Source organism: Etheostoma spectabile, chromosome 24 (assembly GCF_008692095.1).
Source record: "Etheostoma spectabile isolate EspeVRDwgs_2016 chromosome 24, UIUC_Espe_1.0, whole genome shotgun sequence".
In the NCBI taxonomy this organism is placed as follows: Eukaryota; Metazoa; Chordata; class Actinopteri; order Perciformes; family Percidae; genus Etheostoma; species Etheostoma spectabile.
Window position 1 is genome coordinate 13,185,060 of NC_045756.1, and position 5,915 is coordinate 13,190,974.

Consider the following 5,915-nt stretch of genomic DNA (forward strand, 5'->3'; position numbering starts at 1 on the left):
GGGGTGAGTGTCCTGGGAGGTGGAGTTAATGTCCTACACCTGGGAGTTGGTGGGGTTAGTTCGTTCATTCCAAAGCCCAACTGTCTGAGTATCTGAAAAAATACTTAGTACAGTTGTGATTAGGAAAGTACTTAACCAACTATATGTGCGACATGGACCTTGGCCTCCTGAGTAAAGGCCCTGAGTTGTACTTATGACACTTAGAGAATAAATTTATTGTTCCAGTTAGCAAAAGGTAAGGCCGTATGCCCCTATGCCACCCCTTCGGGGCGGCATAGGGGAAGGCACTTGCCAAACCACATGCCGCCCCTTCGGGGCGGCATGTGGTTTGGCCAACTGCCAACCCTTTCCTACCCTACCCTAACCCTAACCCAAGTGTCTTACCCACATGCCGCTCTGGGTTGCTGGTCAACAACAGTATACTCTACAACACCAACGTAGTCTATAACCGGATGTGAACCCCGCTCCCCTGGGTGAAGGGCTGCAGCACATTCGACTCCACCGCCACCTCTGCCGCCACCTCCTGCAGTTGCAGCGTGCATTTAACACGAACTATTGGGGGGGGTTTTAGGAAAGAAAGAAATTTTCTTTGAAATTTTGACTAAGAACCAGACTATGAGGGTGATTGAACCCATGACCTATGGGTCCTCCAACCAGCGTTCCATAACACTGAGCTATCTGGTCTGATACCTGAGGTTGGAAGCCGGATTTATTGTTCACATTTCAGTGGAGAGAAGTTGAAAAACCATCAAGACAAATGCGGTAATTGAGCCTTTAACTCTACATTGTTAAATTAGCAGCTTACTAAATTGCCTGTCATGGTGATTAAACCCACGATCTGTGTGTCCTCTAACCAGTGTTCTATCACACTGAGCCATCTCATCTGACTGGCACCTGCTTCAGTGGAGGATTTGACTTCTTCATGTTGGGTGTTGGACCTTAAAATATAGTACATCCAAAGGTATTGAACCAACAACCGTCAGAACAGGTCATGGGGTATTTATCATGCTCATGTCTTCTTTGTAATTTCAAAAAAGGGGGTTGGCTAGGGCGGTCGGATGGTGTCACGGAAACGTTCGTTTTGGATTTTCATCACAAGCTTTTCCTAAACCATGAAGAAATGAGGTGGGGAGAGTGGGCGGAGTCAATAACTCATCAGACTTTCACTCAGGAAACCAGGGTTTGTGCCCTGCGTGTCACAAAATGCAGTAATAGTTCAAGACCTGCTCGCTGCCAGCGTATGTGCAAACACTCAGAGAATAGGAAAGAGGTTAGGAAAGGTAATGCAGGGTAGAGCAATTAGGAGTTAGATGACAGAGAAGAGTAGAAACTAGAGTAGAGAAACTCAGAAGAGTAAAGACTAGAGTATGGGGAACTTAGACAAAAGTCAAAACTAGAGACAGTAAATGTCAACTTTTATGGCATGTACATTGTAGAGAGTACATACATACTTCCACTATTACTTACTTTTTTATTTACAAAAAACATGACATACAATACTCTGCCCTCTGCACTCATCTGGGGAGAAAAGGAGAGTGTATTGGATTATTCTGGTTCAGTAAATTTCTTTTTCTTAAGGAGGAATAAAAGACAGTTGACACAAAGACAAAAAGCGTAACAAATGACATGTGTGATACATATTAATATTATGGCTGCAACCAGGGGGGAAAGGAGGCTGCTGTGTTGCGATGCTCTGGATTGGTTACTCTGCTTAGAAAAGTCCTCTTATGAATATAATATGGTACAATAAACACACATTTGCCCATGACTGACATTTACATAGAAAATCTGAAAATTTGAGTCAAGAAATGTTTAAGGTTCGCTAGCTGGTACATTGTTATGTAATCTAATCATTATAATAAATACGGATTTACCATTTTTCTGATAATAACTACTTTACAATTTGAACTTTAAGTACACGTGCTAAAATATAGTGTACTTTCCACTTACTAACATACTCAATGCTGCCTCTTGTATACACTGAGTTTGTGTCTTTTTCTCCTAGGATATTATCCCAAAAGTAATTTTTAGTATTGTTTTTGAGGGTCCTGATTTTATACACTTACATGAAGAAATTTCATTCTAAAGTAGATGTATAAAGTAACATAGGATAATATGCTGCTAACCTCTGGTATTCATACATAAGTTCATAATTCACTATTAATGTGACATGTGCGCACTCTGCGTAAACTATTTTCCACGGTGTAGAGAATGTTACCAACAACACACATAGTATAAGTTCTATCTGAGTAGGTGACAAAGGAAGCAGTGAGTGGCTGTAACCCGTCTGGCTAACTAAGCTCAACATGTAATCGCAATGTTACGCCCTCCTACCACAACACCGTGTAATTACCACATAACCTCGAGTACTCTTCTATTGGTTGAGCCAAGGAAGACGGCGGTACAGGCTGCTAGTGAAGCATGCGCAGTTCACCCCCCCTTTACTGCATACCGGGAGACTTTCCTATTGGTTGAGCCTAATAATCTCTACACTTAATGATTCACCATATCACTGTTTTCCTGATGGTATATTCCTTAAGTTTGTTTCTGAGTTAACATTGTCTGTGTGTGTGGTGTGTGGTGTGTATGGCTCAGGAGAGTTGGACCATCAGCTCTATATCTGCGAGTTTAAAGGAAAGACCAATGTCACGCCCAATACAACATAATAAATGCATAGGAAGAAAAAACCTGGACTCACTTCATAAATGTATAGGCTACCATCAGACATTTGTGTGAACTGTTGTCATAATAAGCATAGAATTTCTTGAGTTGTGGCTATAGGCCGTCAATATAATAACGGTTAATGTAATAACGGTCTATGGTTATGGCCAAAAATGCATTTTGTGAGATTACACAGCTAATCAGTGCATCCTTAAGTCCAAGGTACATTCGACTCGACCCCCCCCCCCATAACACTTTGACAGATGCAACGATTCACTGCAGCCTTTAATAATTTCATCAACATACTTTCTCCAGATAGCATTACAAATTGGACTGCCATGACCTTTTTTTTTTAATTAAGATATGCAACTCCCATTGTTTGTTTTGTTATTAAAAAGGTACAATTGTTCCAAGTATGATGCTATCTTCCAGCATGTGAACGATGGTGCCATCAAACTCTCCTCGGCTCCCGTACGGTTTGTGGTCCACAGCCTAAGTTGGGTCAGGGTCAGACACACAAACACAACTGCATCCACAGAATTTAGGCTTCTGTTCTTTCTTCAATTCCTCAGCCCAGTGGTTTTGGATCTTAATGTTTATTTAGTTCAATCAAATGCTCTTGTTGTGTAATGCTGGTTCCATTCAAATCACAGAAGCTGGCTCATCCCACTCCAGTTTTACCATCTATAATAAATGTATATAAAATTTGACTGTTTTTTCAGTTTTAAAGACGCAGAAGTTGTCATGCAGCTCGACGATTGCAAGTTCTTCCAACAGGTGTAATAGAAAAAGCGCTCAACTAGTTCCAACTACAACCTTCAGAATAAAACTAAGGGAAAAGATCATATAGTTAACAAGGTAGGACTCATTTTCACATCTTACCAACCTGTGAACAGGACAGCAACTAGTCTGGCACATGGTTTGTTCTGTTTGGTGTGAAGCACTTTGTGACAATGGTGTTGACAAGTCTTACAAATAAACCTAAATTAGGTATTAATAATTACCAGCGTCTGGATGCCGGTGAGCGATCCGTTGATCTGTTGGTGTTTACCACCACAATCTCCACACAGCTGGAGGGACGCCGGCCTTCTCTATGGGCACCTGCAGGTTGGTGCCTGGGACAATCAAACCAGGGGATTTTTAAGACAGGTCGTAAGGACAATAGTTGTAGACGCACACACAACCTTTTTCCAACTAGTTCCAGTCACATGCAGTGGCGGGATTATTTAATCGAATCATTAACCTATAAATAATCATTTATGAAATATGCCATCTCACCGGTGGTAGAACTTCTTATAGAAGAGGAGTGGATGGGACTTTGTTCAGTTTTTCACTCTTTGGCAGAATTTGCCTGAATGTCAACAAAGCAGGCTCAAATTGTAGCCCGCAGCTAATCCACCGATTAGATAGCAACAATGTAATGGAAGTGTTGGCGTTGAAAAACCCTGTTGCCCATCGGCGGAGCAGCCAACAGCAGGTAGAACTGCTTTTTAACACTAGATGTCAGGCTTCACACTGGTCCTTTAACTGGCTAAAAATACCACACTTCAACATTGATTACAGTAAATATATATATGAATATATGTATATTTACTGTAGTCAACTTTAGAACGACTTTTATTTTGGGAAAAAAATGTTTAAAGTCACTTGTAGCTTTGCCTAAAACACAATCACCCCAAATTTCATGTAGTTTTCTTAAATTCCTTTTTATAAATTAGAATGGTATATTATGCATGCAATACCGCATTAGCCGCTTAGGTTTTCATCTTCCACAGAAAAAAAAAAAAAAAAAGATAAAACACAAAAAATCCCTACGAAGTCCAAATGAAGCTGCTTGGAAAACGGTGGTTGGAGAAGCCACAGCATGAAGAGATGTGCACAGTTTGCGGTTGCATAGTACAGTACATCAAGTTCCTCATTTTAAAACAGCATGCCGTTTTGTATTGCACATTACTGAAACTTTGTATACTGGACCTTGCCGATGTTCCAAGTGTCCCACATGGGTCGTCTCACCGTCTCATTTCAGCACATGTATACAGCAAGTAGCATCTCTCAAAGACATTATGTACATGTATTTGTTATAAAAATAATCGCCAGCAAATATTCATCTATTAGTTTTCTACTGGAATAAATAGTTGTTCTTTTGCTTATTTTGTTTTCTTCTTTTGTTTTACACTTTAACAAATAAAATTCTCCATATAAATTCTGTATTTTGTGGTCACCTTTAGATTTAAATCGGTGAAAAAGAAAATTAGTAATGAGTTTCAATTTGAGACAAAAGTCTGGCCATAGGTAAAGATGAAACAAAAGTAAAAGAAAGACGGGACAGACAGTGTGGCATTATTTTTGTTCAGATCTAAGAGAGGGACGCTGGTCTAGAAGTCCCTTCTGATTGTCTCAAGCAGCCCAGCTCAACATTGGTTTGAATGGAAAATGGCTCCCTGTTCAATCAACCAATGGGATTCATGCTACAGGGCAGAATGAGACAGATTAGCGTGCTTGTAAACAGTCGCATTACACACGTTAACTTTCTTTTGGCAGTCTTGGTGTTTCGGTCCATTGACAAATAGAGCATAACAAGGAGGTAAACAGGGAACGTGGGCAAAGAAATCCACTGATTCTTATGTAGGCTTATATACTGTATAATAATAATAATAATAATAATCTGTGCCCAAACATCGGTATCGCCTTCAAAAACATCCTAGATATTTTGCTTATTCTTTTATGCTATACAATTTTTTCCCCATTTCATCCAGATCTATATAAAGTGATCTATTAAGAGATACACTTTATTATATGTTTAAATCAATAATTTAAGAGTTGCTTTGCTCCACGGGAAAACAACATTTGCTCTGTATTTAATCTCAGGTCACATGTTCTAATTAGGCCTCGCAAATTAGTTCCCTTGAAACTGTGTCAGGCTGTAAAATGTTTGGGGACAGTCAACTCTCTCTTATATATATGACGGGAGTTACGTCTCTTAGGATTCATACACAGAATTTGGAACACAGTGGAAAAAAACAAAAGTGTTACACTTTCAAGAAGTTCCTCATGACCAGTTCCGTTTAAGAAGAACATGCTATTTAGACTAGAAGTCTAAATCTGCTACCAGCCCTAGGTATTCAAATCTTAGCTATTTTGAGCGTAATCTGTAGAGATCTCAAGACAAAAAAAAAATCCTTCTAGCTCATTATGTTTGGGGAAAGGGATCCTCCATTGAGCCAGTATTTATTTTCGGAGTATTTTGTTAGGTC